The sequence below is a fragment of the Chaetodon auriga genome, chromosome 1 (assembly GCF_051107435.1).
Source record: "Chaetodon auriga isolate fChaAug3 chromosome 1, fChaAug3.hap1, whole genome shotgun sequence".
NCBI lineage: Eukaryota > Metazoa > Chordata > Actinopteri > Chaetodontiformes > Chaetodontidae > Chaetodon > Chaetodon auriga.
The window spans coordinates 32,302,501-32,317,557 of NC_135074.1; the positions used below are offsets into that span (position 1 = coordinate 32,302,501).

The 15,057-nt window shown below is 49.0% G+C and overlaps 1 protein-coding gene across 6 annotated transcripts in view; it reads left to right on the top strand.

The window, feature by feature from the left end:
• The window catches only part of large2 (LARGE xylosyl- and glucuronyltransferase 2), a 151,787-nt gene that overhangs the window by 86,103 nt on the left and 50,627 nt on the right, over positions 1-15,057 (top strand). For 3 of the 6 annotated variants that reach the window (XR_013077409.1, XM_076735536.1, XM_076735568.1), the window contains exon 1: positions 3,224-4,270. The exons of the other annotated variants lie outside the window; for them this stretch is intronic. The gene's annotated coding sequence lies outside the window, so the exon portion shown is untranslated. Of the gene's footprint in view, positions 1-3,223; positions 4,271-15,057 lie in introns of those variants that run through there. 6 annotated transcript variants of the gene reach the window in all.

The following is a 15,057-nucleotide window of genomic DNA, read 5'->3' on the forward strand; positions in this document are numbered from 1 at the left end:
TTTTTTTCACTTTGTTTTTCAGGTGAAGCTTTTCTGAACCTTCGTCTCTGCAGGACTCGAGCTGCTCAGTTCTGCCCGTTGACCGCTGACAAATACCGCCGTGATGGCGTGCTGATGTCACAGCGCTGACACGCCATCTTGGCCGTCGTCTGGCCGTCAGCGGGCTGTTGTTGAGCGACTGTGATCGACTGTCACCTGTAGTTGTCACAGCGTGTGCAGCATTATTGGCTCTGGTTGCCTTATCTGCAGCTGACTCAGCACGTCGAAGCTGCACACGAGGCGGCCGCAGAGAAAGAGCTCTCTGATTGGCTGTTTGAGCTAATGAATGAGTGACTCCTGTGTGCAACTTTCTGTCTAACATGTTATTAAGTTGTATGTCAGTCATATAACAGCACCCTTTCTGCACAGTACGAACGAAGCCATTAGTCAAGTCATTATTTTACTTTGCTGCCAAATGAAACTGACGTGAGTCCAAACGTTCACTGAGACAGGTGGACGTGTGATCATGTGGCTGCTGGTCTTAAAGCTCCTCCTCCAGGAGCAGAAGAACTCCTGTGGGGTTGAGGGATGGAGGGGAAGGTGGAGGAGAACTGACGGAGTCTTTTTATGAAGTAGATGCAGCAGAACTTAGTAAACCGTCTAGTTTACAGCCGTTTTGTGTTGTCCTGAACGCAGCTTTAACGTGTTGACAGCAGAATGTAAAGACGTGTGTGGAAACAGAATATAAATGAGTTTTGCTGGTGGTTTGGTGGCTCCACATGCTGTTTCTCCTGCTGCTCCTCTGATGTCTGACCTCCCTCTCGCTGCTCTCCTCATATTTTCACATCTCACTTCGTGAATTAAAGGTTTATTTCAACAAACCGATGTAGCTGAAACACTGGAAAGACGAGCCGAGATCGTCTTTCCGAGATTCATTTAAAATTAGTGTTTCTGTAAATGGAGTCTGGCTTCAGTGAGAGTGATCGCGGCTGTTTGTGGTCAAACAAAAAGGATCTTACTCTTCAACAAACGGTCCGTCTCTGTAGGAATCCTGTCCATACTGTTCATAATGACCTGCTGGCTGCGGCGCTCTGGCTCAGTTCTGGACCAGATACAGACTGTTGTCCTCATTAGTCACTCAGACACAAAAACTGAAGGTTCTCTTTAAACTGATGCAGAACTACATGCATGTTCGTGGTCAGCTCAGAAGTGTTCTTTTGCATCAGTTCTGAAGACGACAGTGAAAACCAGAATGGAAACCTGCCACGGTGTTTGAACTGTGGAAGACGTTTTGAGAGGAGTTTGTTCAAAGTGGGTCGCTCACACGAGAAGATGGTGGTGCAGGTCGGCCTTTTATTTAACGATTCTGTCGAGTTCATTCTTAAACCTTCTCCATGTTTCCTTACATTTATTTGACAGATGCATATGTCCAAAGAAACAAGAAGCGCGTCCACACTCAACAGAATAAGAGACGGATGTGACCATGAGCTGCAGGTGCGTCCCTCCTGAACGAAGAAGCTGCTCAGAGGTTGTTGTTGTTGTTGTTGTTGTTGTTGTTGTTGTTGTTGATGATGCTGCTGAGGCGTGAGTAAGTGTGAACATAGAGAGTCAAGGTGCTGTATGACACAGTGGGTTTTCAACCTGTGACAGTCTGGATTTCAGTGTGGCGTTCACTGACCGGACTTCAGTGTGGCATTCACTGACCCACAGCAGAGACGAGTTTTGACTGAGACCACAGGGTCCTCAGAGGGTCCTGATGGTCAGGAGCTCCAGCGAGCGGTCCAGGCAGGAGGTGCTCAGTGTCTGGATGAATCCTCCTGGTGATGTTCAGGAGTGGGCCGAGCTGTTTGCTGGGAGCGTCCATGGTGGAGGTTCCTCACGGTCAGAGCGGTGGTCTCGACGCTAACGACGGACCGGGTGCTGCTGAATTCTACTGACTGTACTCTGAAGTGAAATCGTGTCTCAGAGGGAGCTGTGTGCAGATCAGAGATAAGATAAAACTTCACTGATCCCACGCTGTGGAAATGACGCTGTTACAGGCAGCAAGAATAAAAAAGACATAGAAAAAGAACAAAATAAACATCTGCTCATCTACATTAGCCGCTACTAGCATAACACATCCGAATCTCACACCAACCTGCAGCTGATCGGCTTGCATTGTGGGTAATGTAGGCACTGGCGTTTGACAAAGAAGAGGAATGCGTGTGTTTATTTGTTTATTTGCTGTCGATGGTGAGTTGTGGGAGTGTGATTCTACTTTGGTGGAGATCTCTTTTAAAGTGTCCGTGTCTTCTGTCTTCTCGTGTTGTCTCGTCCGGTCCTGTGTCCTCGTGGGTTTCATTATTCACACGGTTTTATCTCTGAATCCGTTCTGAGTCTGATCCTGTTTATTTTTCCTCTCAGCTGTTCAGAGAAATGACTGACTGCGTTCTCAGGAAGTGTTCTTCCCCCGAAGGTCCAAACTGAAAACGCAGCTCTGTTTTTTTCCTCTTTTGGACCTTGATGCATTTCTCATGCAGACAGTTTTATTCAGAAGTGAACGAGCTCCGTATTGATCTTAAACTGATGAAGACGAGGCCCCAGAGCGCAGTTAGCACGCTACCTGAAGCGTGACGTCTGCTCTCTGACTGCAGCCGCCGGGACAAACTGTGACTGCGTCCTCGGACTTTGGACTTCTTGTCTCCAGTCTGCTGTTTCTGCAGGTTGTCTGTTTGTCTTTGGAAACTCGTGTTTGCAGACGGGAGAGTGGATCATTAGTCTGAGTGACGCTAACTTGACTCTGCCTCGCTCAACGTTTCTGATCTGCTTCATGTTCGTCTGCGTAACTTTGTTCTAATACTTCAAATGGTTGAACCGTCAGAGCTCCACAAACTCAAACATCATGTTAGAGTCTTAATAGTTGACTGCTGTGCGAAACGCCGTCAAAGATGAACTACAAGTTTTACATGTTCCAGCTGCAAACTGCTGCTTTCAGCGTGCTGTTCAAACTGGAAACCTCTCGTTAAAAAAGCACCTAAAGAAAAGCGTAGATTCAGAAAATGTAATTTAAAAAAAAAAAAGGTTTTAGGACAGCCGTCGCTGCACACATGCTGCTACAAAATGCTCCATTATGTTCAAGATTTCACACTCAGCTTTAGCAAATATACTTCAGGAACTTTTCTTTGAATCCATGAAGCTTCGTCTTCTGTGTGACTGCTGGAACCTGGACTGTCAGGTTAGAGGCTGCAGAGCTGAGGTCAAACCTCCTGAGTGATCAGATTCAGTGAGACTTGCTAAGTGTTTGAATGTGGTCATATGTTAACCAGGGAAACACAGATTAACACCCACAAACATTTCATGTGGTCACTCAGGTTTTAAAATGCTGTGAAACGTCTTCAATGCACTTCAGTCAAATGTGGACAGACGTTTGTCCAGCTGAGTCTGAGGCAGTGTCCACTTGGATTAGAGGCTGAAGATCTGTGATTGGCTACTGCTGAGAGAGACACAAGAGACAAAAGGAGAGAGAAAGAGAGACGGAGAGAGACAGAGACAAGAGATGGAGACACAGAGAGGGGGACACAAGAGACAGAAAGAGAGAGAGAGAGAGAGAGAGAGAGACAAGAGACAGAGAGAGAGAGACTAAAGACAAAAAGAGAGAAAGAGACGGACAGAGAGAGAGAGAGAGAGAGAGAGAGAGAGAGGGCAGGAAGTAAGAGCAGGCAGCCTCTGCTATTGGCTGCGCCGTATGAAGGGGCGGGGTTTATCCCGGTGGGGGGTGGTGCTGCTGCAGAGCTCCTCATTCTTCAGAAGGAGCTGAGCGGAGCGGACGGAGCAGAGTGTGTGTTCTCCTCACAGCGGACACGGACCGGCTCGTGATTCAGCAGCGGACCGACAGAGACACGCGGACAGTCCTCTGTCCTGCAGCCCAGGCGGGGTGCGCAGTCCTGGGGGTGAACCGCGCTCAGGCTCGGCCTCTTCCTCCGGAGCTCTGCGGCGTCTCACCGCGTCTCCGCTCCGCCACCTGGCTTCCCTCTCCGCCTGCTCTGCGTGTGTGTTTGTGTGTGCGCGGCCGTTTGAGGACAGTTTTGCAGAGCTGTTGGTGTGAGTGTTTCTCACACACACACACACACACACACACACACACACACACACACCCTCTGGATTGGAGGCAATGCCACCTCCTCCTGCAGAGCTCTCTCCCTGTTTCTGGATGGATTTTTGAATGGTTTACGACTCTCCTGGATTAGGATATGGAGTGATCCTCAGCTCGGAGCAGCAGCGGAAGAACCGACCTTCACAGCTTCAGACACAGGTGAGGTTTTCACTTCTGTGGACGAAACAAGCGGCTGGTTTGTCTCTGACACTCAGCTCCGAGTCTGAGCACCAGTGTTCCGCTTTGGATGGAGTGTGTGTGTGTGTGTGTGTGCGTGTGCGTGTGCGCGTGCGCGCGCCTGTCTGATCACTACGGTGTGTGTTTCTGTGTGCGTGCGCGCGTGTCAGGTTCTTGTGACCTGTGTGTTGGATAACTGAGCTACATTCTTATCCACTGAGCCATGAAACCCCCTCAGCACACACACACACACACACACACACACACACACACACACACACACACACACACACACTCTCTCTCTCTCTCTCTCTCTCTCTCTCTCTCTCACACACACACACACACACGTTCTTACCTTTCACAGGTATTTAAAATGTAAATTTTTCTGCTAATAACCATAATTAGTGGCTATACTTCTGTCATCTATTGAATGTGTAATTCTTCAATGAAACATTAGATTTTCTATTTTTAATTTGGCTGAATTTTAAGGTCATGGCTGATGACCTAATTCCTCTGGGCTGCATATTCAGCTCTTAAAACAAGCGCACGGCGGCTGTAGATGCTCTCATTGGAGCATCAGCACTGGGAGCAGGTGATCTGCTCTGTACTACGGTTTTCTCTCCACATGCAGTAACACAGTGTTCGATCTCCATTAACAGCAGCTACGCTAACAATAGCTCAGTCTCAATTAGTCATTTTTCTGAATTAAACGTTGGGGACCAGAGGAGAAAAGGTACGCTTACCTGTTCTGTAATGGCTCGGACGTGAACGGTCGTGTCACTCAGCAGCCTGCAGCTCGGCTTCTTCTCCTCAGAAATACTCGTTTCACGTACTGATTTATTCATCGCAGGACCAGAATCAGAATCAGAATCAGAAAAAGCTTTATTGCCAAGAATGCTTTTACACATACGAGGAATTTTTTCTGGTGAAATTGGTGCATGACACATCTAACTAGGACGTTCAGATCGCCGAGCTTTTGTAATGTTCGCTTAATGAAACTCGTAGGAAATCATTTTGTTTTGAATTTTACCATGAAGGTTTTGGCACCTTTTGCCTCTGGAGGGAGGATTTGGGAGGGGAATGGATTATTCCTCGCTGATCTTCTGGAAGCCTTTCGATATGAACGGATAAAGGAAGGTATGAATTTCATTAAAGTTTCACTCGTTAAGACTGCCATCATCTCACAGCCCCTTCCTGTCGGTCCGCCGTTAGATGACCTCAGCCATCGATAAGCATGAGAGCTGAAAGGAGCAGCCGCAGTTAACGCCAGTCACCACAGGTGGCGCCAAGTCAGCCAGAACTGAAGTCTGCAGAGTTTTAACATTGTTTGTTTGTGGTGGATGATGTGCATCGATTAGCATTTAACAACAGCTAATGTGCATCTGTGGTCTCGACACGGAAATATCACCAATGCTAACAGTATGATGCTCTTTTCAGCTGAACACTGTTTAATGTGTGTCGAACAGTCGAGAACCAGAAGCCAAAATTCTTCTTCTTCACTCCTCGATGATCAGATTCCTGATTCATTTGAGCTGTTAAACTTGCGAGCATTGTTTTCTCTGGCCACGCGGGGGCAGTGCAGCACGCTGTAAACGAAGCCCTGACGTACGTTTATCGCCTGGGCAGCGTGAACGTCTGTCTGTTGACACATCGAGCAGACGCAGCGCGATGTTAGCGTGCATCTGGAGCAGAGTGTGTGCCCACCCGAGCTGAGTCGAACATTCGCCCTCTTTTAGCTCTGACTCGGTCACTTTCCTCAGCAGCCGGGCGCTAACGGCGTGCGTCGAGCTCGGCACAGGAAACGAGCTGCAAACCAAAACTGGGAGCTAAAAGAGGCCAAAAGGCCGCGCAAAGCTGAGGGAACGGCTGAGTCAGGTTACAGTGAAAGATGTGTACACACACACACACACACACACACACACACACACACACACACACAGTGTGAGTCCCTGAGGTTTCGTCCTAACAGCTGTTTGGTCTTTGACACTCTGCTGCTCCCTTTCACTCCCCCCTGAAAGACGCCCTGCATGAGTTGCCATTTGGCAGATGAAATGCATCATGGGTGTGTGTGCGCCTCTTCCTCTCTGCATTGTGCTCGCTGTGTGTGTGTTTTACTCTAAAGGAAAGTGTAGGAAGTGTTTAAAACCAGGCGTTCCGGTTGCCTCCGTCTCCTCTGCCCTCCGTGTCTCCTCCCGTTCTAATAACAGAGGTGAACACTTCATTCATCACCTCCCTTCACTTCATCACCTCCCTGTGCTGGGGGGGGGGGCAGCGCTCCGCCGCGAACTCCACACTTAACCCGTTCAGGAAGTGTGAAATCAGATTTAGGAAATGAGAAGCAGCATTTACATTCGCTCGGAAATCCCTCAAGTGTGCGATTGGAGTTCCTGATCAGTCGCTGTCACACTTCACCTGCAGCTCTTTATGCTAATGCTGCTGTTAGCGGAGGGAGCGCTGAGGCTCATGGGGGGGGGGGGGGGGGGGGGGGGGCTGCTCGCCGGCCGCTGCTGGTTTGATGTTTCTGCTGTCGCTCAGGAGGCTCAGCTCATGTGTCACGTGTCACTCATGATGTCATCGGGGTTATTACGTCTCTGTCGCGTTTGATACTGTGGGGTCTGTTGAAAGGATGCTATCAAGGTGCATTATGGGAAATGGAAGCAGTGGTTTTTTTTCATCCTCTCGTTTTTCCATTTTGGCTGTTTTTTAAACCTCGTGGAGGACAGTAATAATGTGCTGGGATGCTCCACAAAGACAACAGAACAGCTGAGACTGGTCCGTCACACCTGAGGGAGGAGGAACGAGGCAAAGACAAAGATGATCTCTGACACCTGAAAATCTCTGCAAGGACGTCTGTTGCACGTGTTTGTACATGAACCTGATTTTCTCTGATACACACACCGTTCATCCACCCCAACACACTGCTCCACCTGTGGAGACATGCAATGGACATTTTAGTCCAGATGAAGTTTTTTTTTTTTTTTTTTTTTTTTTTTATCATTAAATTATCACGATGAAACATGAAGATATTCGATTTACTCTGATATCAAACCAAAAAAAAAAGAGATTTTGGATCCGGACAGTATGGAGGCTGTTAGAGGTGCCACGATCACATGTTACACTAATCCAGACTGTGTGTGTGCGTGTGTGTGTGTGCGTGTGTGTGTGCGTGTGTGTTCGAACACGATGAATATGAAGCAGTTTGTTTTAACTTTCCTGTTTACAGTAATTTCATGTTATGCTGCACAGCTGCTAGCAGTTAGCCGTTAGCATTTAGCGAGTAATGATTACTTAATGTACTATGCATACAGTACATCTAGTATTGCAGTATTGCAGTAGTGCAGTCCGCGTTGTTTGACTTGGACATGCTCTGCAGCTTGTACAGCTGATGGTGTGATGATGTTCTTGTGTCTGAGCCGGTGGATGTTCTTCCTCTGAGCCACAGAGCTCCATTCATAACGATGATTATAATAAACTTTACTTAGTTCAGTTCATGCAGAAAAGCAGATAATAACAACACGTGTAACACGTGAAACAGTAAAAACAAGGAAAATAACAAAGTAGAATTAAAACAACTGGATGAAACTAAATGAAATAGCCGTCAGGTAATAACACGTCATCATCATCATCATCCTTCATCACCACCAACACACACACAAACACTCACTGCAGCACCAACTGTGGATTCATCCGCCGCTGAAAATAGTCCCAAACTGAAGCTGCTCTTCCTCCCGTTTGCTGGGTTAAAAACTCCAGTTGAAATGAAACGGTGTGTTTGTGGGACGTGCTGAGAGGCAGACTGACGCGTTGCTGTCGGTGTTTTCGTGGAATTTGTCGACAGCAGGAAACAAATGTCAGAGCAGCAGTTTTTAAAAATCACATCCTCCTTCGTTTCGTATGATCCTGTTTTAATTGCTGACCTATCTCCAAGCAGCGAGCAGCAGGGCGGCAGAAGATTCATAATAAGCTTAATTAATGACTATTATCTGCTGCTTACGCCCATAGCTGCCTCCTCCTCCTCCTCCTCCTCCTCCTCCTCCTCCCTTTCCTCCACCTCTCCCTCCACTGTGTCTGCTCTGTTGTTTCCCTCCATCCCTCCATCCCTCCATCCCTCCATCCATCCTCTCTCTGCTGCTAATGGTTTCTCCATTAACCCCACCTGACGGCTGTGTGGGTAATTACAGATTTATTTACGGCCTGTGGCCACACACAATGAGAAATAAATAACGTGTTTGACCAAGCAGAAAGAGACATTATCCAGCCGTGCATTTCACAGATTTAACCGCACACACACACACACACACACACACACACACACACACACTCGCTGCACACACACTCTTTAATGGAAGCTGCTGCCAGAAGGTTGGACTGTGACGTCCTCTACCGTATTGTCTCTAACGTCCTTGCAGCTGCTGTTTAACTGGAGCCCGGCGAGTTCTCCCTCCCTCTGCTGATGTTCAACAGAACGCTTTCACATATAACCAATATGGACTCTGGTGCAGGTGGAGCAGACTGCGCTTCACTCCTTCATCTTGGCTTTTGTCAGAGCTCCTGGTTTTAAAAACCATTTCTGAACACTGGTATCAGTTGGTATGTTGAACCTCCAGAGCAGCGTGATCACCTGTGTGCAGTCGTGTTTGTGTCACCTGGTGAACGTCAGTCCGGTCTTCTCTCTCTTCTCGCTCGTCCTGACAGGAGCTCCAACCTGTGTCCGTCTGCTTGTTGCTCAGCAGGTAGCGTAACGCTGGAATTTCACTAGATGGCGCTAATGTGGCTAAACATGAGCTGTTTCAGCTCTGGAGGTCGATCTTAAACATCTCTGAGAACTTTTCAGAGAGAAGATCTCCAGCTTGGTGGAGACAGGAGGCTGTGCTTCATCTGTGAGGAAGACGCTGTTTCTAACTTACTGACCAGGAAGTACAGACACTAGCTGCACTTTGTTTTAGTTCCAGAGGAACCGAAGTACTATTGCAATTTAATCCATTTTTATCAAAAGGTTATAAGGTTCAAAGTTGTTCTCCAGCCTCTAATAAACATAAAACATGACAGCGCTAATCGTGTTAGCATGTCTGTGAGGTTTCCAGTGTTGATTTTCAGCATCGTGCTGATTTGGAGCTCCTATCAAATACTTTGCTGTTGTTGACTTCACTGACGTTGTTCAGCTGTGCAGACATTTTTAAAAGCTTCATTCTGACTGTGTGCGTTTGTAAAAGGCGTCCCGGTTGTTTCCTGGAGGACGCTGTCGACTGTGTCCAACTGGAGGCCAGCACACGCTAACGAAGGCCGAGCTGAGCCAAACGAGCTGTTTTCAGATCAAGTCATCTCATTTTCAACACGAGTCAGAAAGTCTGTTTCTTTCGTGGACAGCAGAGAGGAAGACTTCTGTCTGCGTCTTTTTATGCTTCATCTTTGTACCCTCTTTAAAAACACACTTACACTTCCAGAACCAGTTTGTCTGATGCGTCTACATCACTGAAAAGACATGTCCGCCCGGCCGTCTCTCCACGCGTCTCCGTCCTCCTCCCTGTGAGGAAGCAGGTTTCTGAGTCCGTCGCTCGTCTCCTCTGAGCATCGACCTCCTTTGTCGACGTTTCCTGAAGCACGTCCAAGCGGCCGCGTGCTAATCATCCCTCTGAAGCTCTGACTGATCTCAGGTCGTTATCTGTTTGCTGTGTTTGTGTTTCAGCTGCAGTCCAGCTGAAAGCTGTTTGTCAGAGTTATGTCGGTCAATACTGAGGATGAGACGTTCACACGTGCTGGTCGTACCTCTCACAGCTCGCTTTGATTCACTCTGCCTCGTTAAAACGTCTGCTGATGCCGGTTTATTGTCATTTATTCAACTGTGAGCTTGTGCTCAGAGCATTTTTGTGATTTTTCTAACCAGCTGACGTGATGGAGAGCGATGAGCGCAGGGGAGAGAAGCCAAAGAACCACATGCTTCTCTGCTCCTCTGAGTGTTTGTGGACGTCGTATGTAATTTACATGCTCGTGTGAGAAAGTCTGTCCTTTTCTTATTAAACTGATTGTGTGCAGGCATGAAGACAGACGTGATTGGCTGGTTGTCACCTGTGTGTCATTAGTGCACGTTTGTGTAAAGGTGAGTTTTGAAGTCTGCAGCTCAGCCTATCGCTGTCCGGCTTCGTTTACGGGGCGGGTTGTTTGTCTGTCCACGTCTGAAGGACAAAGCCACACAGGAGCGGAGTCACAGCGAGGACGGAGACCTGATGTCCTTTAGACAGCTCACACTTTCAGACAGTGTCGCTGGAGGACGTTCATGCTGTTGGACGAAGGGAACTAGAGTGAAGAGAACCCCGTTCTCACCTGCACACAGCTGACCAATCACAGCGTGAGGTGTGTGTGTGTGTGTGTGTGTGTGTGTGTGTGTGTGTGTGCGCCCCATGTATTCCTTACGCTGAGGGGACATAAATCTGTTTGCACTGTCACATTGTGGGGACTCACCTTCCTCATGGGGACATGCAGGTCCACTGAGGTGAAGGTTGACAAGCCTCCGTTTGGACTGAAATGTTTGTGATGTTTGTTGATCAAAACACAAAACAAAAACTACCACAAATGAGAGGCTGAACGTGAGGATTCGTCCTGTGGAGACATGAACGTCTGAAACCTGATGGGAGCGAGGCCTGTGGCTGGTCTCACTTTGGACAGACAGGTGTGTGTGTGTCACAGGTGTTCAGGTGTTTGGTCACATGTCCATCAGTCCCTGGTTGAGCTCCAGCAGCAGGAGGGTCAGACCCGACGTGTCCTGCTGCGGGTCGCCGTGTTCGAGGTGTGAAGCAGATCTGCAGCAGCTTCGTGGCCTTCAGCTCGGAGCTGCACGTGGGAGTCCAGCTCCGATCCGATGCCTTTTATAGACGACCCCGCTGCTTTCTCTCTGCGCGCTGTTTCTGTGGAGTATGAAAGGCTGTGTGTGTGTGTGTGTGTGTGTGTGTGTGTGTGTGTGTGTGTGTGTGTGTGTGTGTGTGGGAGCAGCCAGCTCGACAGTTTCAGTGGTTTTATGAAGGAGAACTTCAACTCTTCACTGACGTGTTTTCCCAGTTCCATTTTGACTATGCGTTGGTGGGGCCGGGGGGGGGGGGGGGGCTCGGCCGTCCAACAGGTAGACGTGTCAGAGCGATCAGAACAGACACCAGACTCAGGCATGATCGTGTAGTTAAAGCTGTTCAGTTCATTCATTCAGCACCTGTCAGAAACACCACCCGCCTTATCTCCTCCTGAAAACCTGCTCCACCTGCCCAGGTGACGCCTCGTGGCTGTTCCACGTGTATTTTGGCTGCAGCGGTCAGTGATGGATGAAACACAGCGGCTGAAGGAGAGCTCAGAGGCCCAAATGAAAAGGGCTTCTGCAGCGTTTTGACCTGGAACGGCCTGTGAACACACCTGCTTCTGTTCTGGATCTGAACTGAAGTGACAGACCAGAGTTTCCCAGGCAGACAGATTACTTTTTGATTGGCCAGAAAACCTTTCGTACTGTATTTTGAAGTGATATGTCAGACTGCTGGGTCCTGTTTTTTTCTTCTGTTCAGTCAGATTTTGAATCACTTTTTAAAAATTCAAGCTGCTCCGTTGATGCAGTCGTGAGCCACGAAGTCAAGACCAACAAGTCCCGAGACAAAGTCCTAAACCTTGTGTTTTGAGTCTGAAACAAGTCTTCATCCACTCTGGAGACGTTGATGATGGAGAAAATTTAGTACTTTTTTACCTCCATGCAGCTGAGGGAGAGAGATTCAAAGAAGAAGAACGATCAAATCTGTGCAGCCGAGGCCAAGATGTCTGACTGTCAGGCTCTAGTATGGTCAAGATCCTACATTTCCCAGGATGCACCTGGGTGTAGAGTATTTGATTAGACCCTCCCTGTGGACATCAGGACAGCGGGACAGGACGGAGTCACTGCCGTCCTCTCGCCTCCTTTTCAGCTTTGTGACATAACACAAGGGCAAATCTGGACATACGTGGTTTTCTGTGGACGGGGACGAGGCGCTCCTGATGGGACTGTGTGCTGTCGGTGTGTTCATGTCCGCGTGGCCTCTTGAGGACGTTATTATACGTCTTTGTCTTCAGTCTGACGTCCTTTGTTCTTCACTTTGACCTCCAGTAACCTTCGTGCTGTCCTCCACAGTGCTGAGGGGGCTTGTTGGGGGGTTCTGGTCCTCTTGGCCTGGTCCAGCATGTGGCCTCCTTACATCAAGGCGGCCTGAGTGGAGGCCAAAGGCCCAGTGGGGAGGGTGAGGGGAGGCCTCCTGCAGGGCAGTGTGAATGGAGGATCATGGAGGGGAGGTGTTTGAGCCTCGGGAGGTGTCGGCTCCCCCAGGCTGCCTCTTTTGTCCTCGTTCACGGCCTCTTCGCATTCATGTTAGCTGTTTGTGGGTGTCGGTGTGGAGCAACGTTCAGCTCCAGAGGACTTCTGCGTCTCCGGGTGATGAACTGTGTGGACACTGTGAGGACAGGAAGTCTGTCCCCTCCCCAGGCTTCACCCACACGCTCCTCGAGGTAAGAACCCTGAAATCAGAGCACTTCACTCCGTCTTCACTTCATCCGTAATGTGTCAGCTGCTGCTTGCGGACAGGCAGAAAGAGGAGAAGCAGGACAGACTGAGCTCTGTGGTTTCCTGCAGGATTCAACATGGAGCCACAGCGTCAGCTCCTTTCTGATTGGTTAAGGTGTGCTCCACATTGTCTACATTTAGAAGTTCACTTACAAGCCGTGAAGTTTTGTCAAATTTGCTGTTTCCATCAAGCTTTTCGAAAGCTGTACTTCAAAATAAGTTAAGTTGGAGACCTGGACTGTGCATGAGACGGTCCCACCGAGTCCACCAATCAGAGAGTGTAACACGTCCACTCCGCGTCTGCGTCCTCGCGTCAAACATTAGAGGAGGTCGACAGAGCGTGGCTGAAAACGAGCGGCTGCACGCTGCAGACGTCATCCTGTGTGAGAGCTCCGTGTTCGTGTCTGTGGCGGCTTTAACGAACTCTGCTTCGGGCTCCAGAAGGTGCATTTCAGCCCATCATCACACTTTCTGACTGCTGGGACTGGATGGCAGCTTCCTGTTGGCTCATCTGTAGCAGAGTGATGCTTTAGAAGGAAAACGCAGCATTTTGTTCTACTGTGTAATCTGAGAGAAAGCACAGCCAGATGTTTGGTAATGAGCGCGCTCAGCGGCGTGTGAGCAGCACGCCGTGGAGTTTCCTCTGCAGATAAACGATCCTTCGGAGTAAATCCTGCACTGACAGGTGCGATGAGTGAGATTGGGCCTTTTTACACTGCAGGCAGACAGACTTCAAGATAAGCTTCCACTTTACTACAATTAGAAAAACGAGTCGGTGAGCAGAGCGAGCGCGCGGCTGAAGAAGAAGAGGAAGAAGAGTCTGCGGCCATGCTAGCAGCTCTGGTGTCGTCCGAAGCTTCAAAAACACGCTGAGTCGTGCTTCGAGCCTTCTGTAAGCGCTCGTCTGCGTCCCCGGAGAGGACCCGTCGTCCTCTCTGTGTGCGTCTGTCTCGTCTCTGCTCGTCAGTCCTTCTGGAGCTGAACTTTGCTCCCAGCATGCATTTATTGTCCCTTTGATTGACGGCTCCAGTCCTGACTGGGCGTCCGGGGTGACAGCTGATGATGGATCAGCTGGAGACGACGCCTTCGCGTGTGACTCGGCCTTTTGTGGCAGCGCTTGTTTGCTTGGCTTGACGTGTGGAGGGTTTGATATCTGGCTGATAGGACGGCCTGTTCCGTGTGGACTCACGTGTCTTTAATAACAGACGAGGAGGAAACGAGACGCTGAGCTTCATCAGCTGAAGATGGCGGTAAGCGTATTCCAGCTGATGTCCTGAATACAAACACAGACCAGCCTCGACTCAGCAGCTTCCAACATGACCTCTGGTCCATCTGCTGATGAACTCGCCCTTCATCTGTGACCCGCTGCTCCTCAGCACGTCGTCTTCTAACCGTACGTCCGCTCTCGCTTTTCCTTTTCCGTTCATGCGCTCCAGCAATGTGCAGCACGGCGAATGGAGAGCAGCGAGCCTGATGAAGGGTCGATCGGAGGATTCTGATGGCGAAGGCGGCGCGGTCAGTGAAGGCCTGCTCCAGCAACGGCGGCCGACGTGGTTTGTTTTATTTCTGGCTGGAGGTGTTTGGTCCTCAGAACGAGTGTTTTGTCTCTGCGGCTGCTTCAGTTTTCAGATCGTCAAACCTGTTTTGTGATTAAAGTCTGAATTAACGACCAGTGAGAGAAACAACCAGTTTCTCACGTTCATACTTTATTTATTTTTGCTCACACGCTGTAAATTGATGAAAATATGTGATATATTTATGTGCTTGTACGAGAGTTTTCCCCGTTTTTACAGACCTGAGATGAATCTGATGAGCAGCTTCACTGTTTCCTGGTTCATTCAACTCATTTCATGATTCACAAACCAGTGATGAGCGCTGCGTTCAGTACGACAGTGATGGTTGGTGTGATGTCACCGTCCTCTCTTCTTCTTCTTCTTCTTCTTCTTCTTCTTCTTCTTCTCCCAGAATCTCTTTATGTGTGTGTCTCTCCATGTGAGTGCGTCTCACACACCATCAGAAGCCGTGTGGGGCTCTGCAGGCTGGTGGGGGGTTTTAGTGCTGCAGGTGGTGCAGTTCAGATCAGGGTGGAGCGTTTTCGGGCCTCTGCTGTCAACTTTTAGATCAACATCCAGGTTTTCATTTCGGGGTGTTGCGAGATTTGGGATCCGTCACGATAAGCTGCCAAAGCCACTTTCCTCTTACAGCGAAA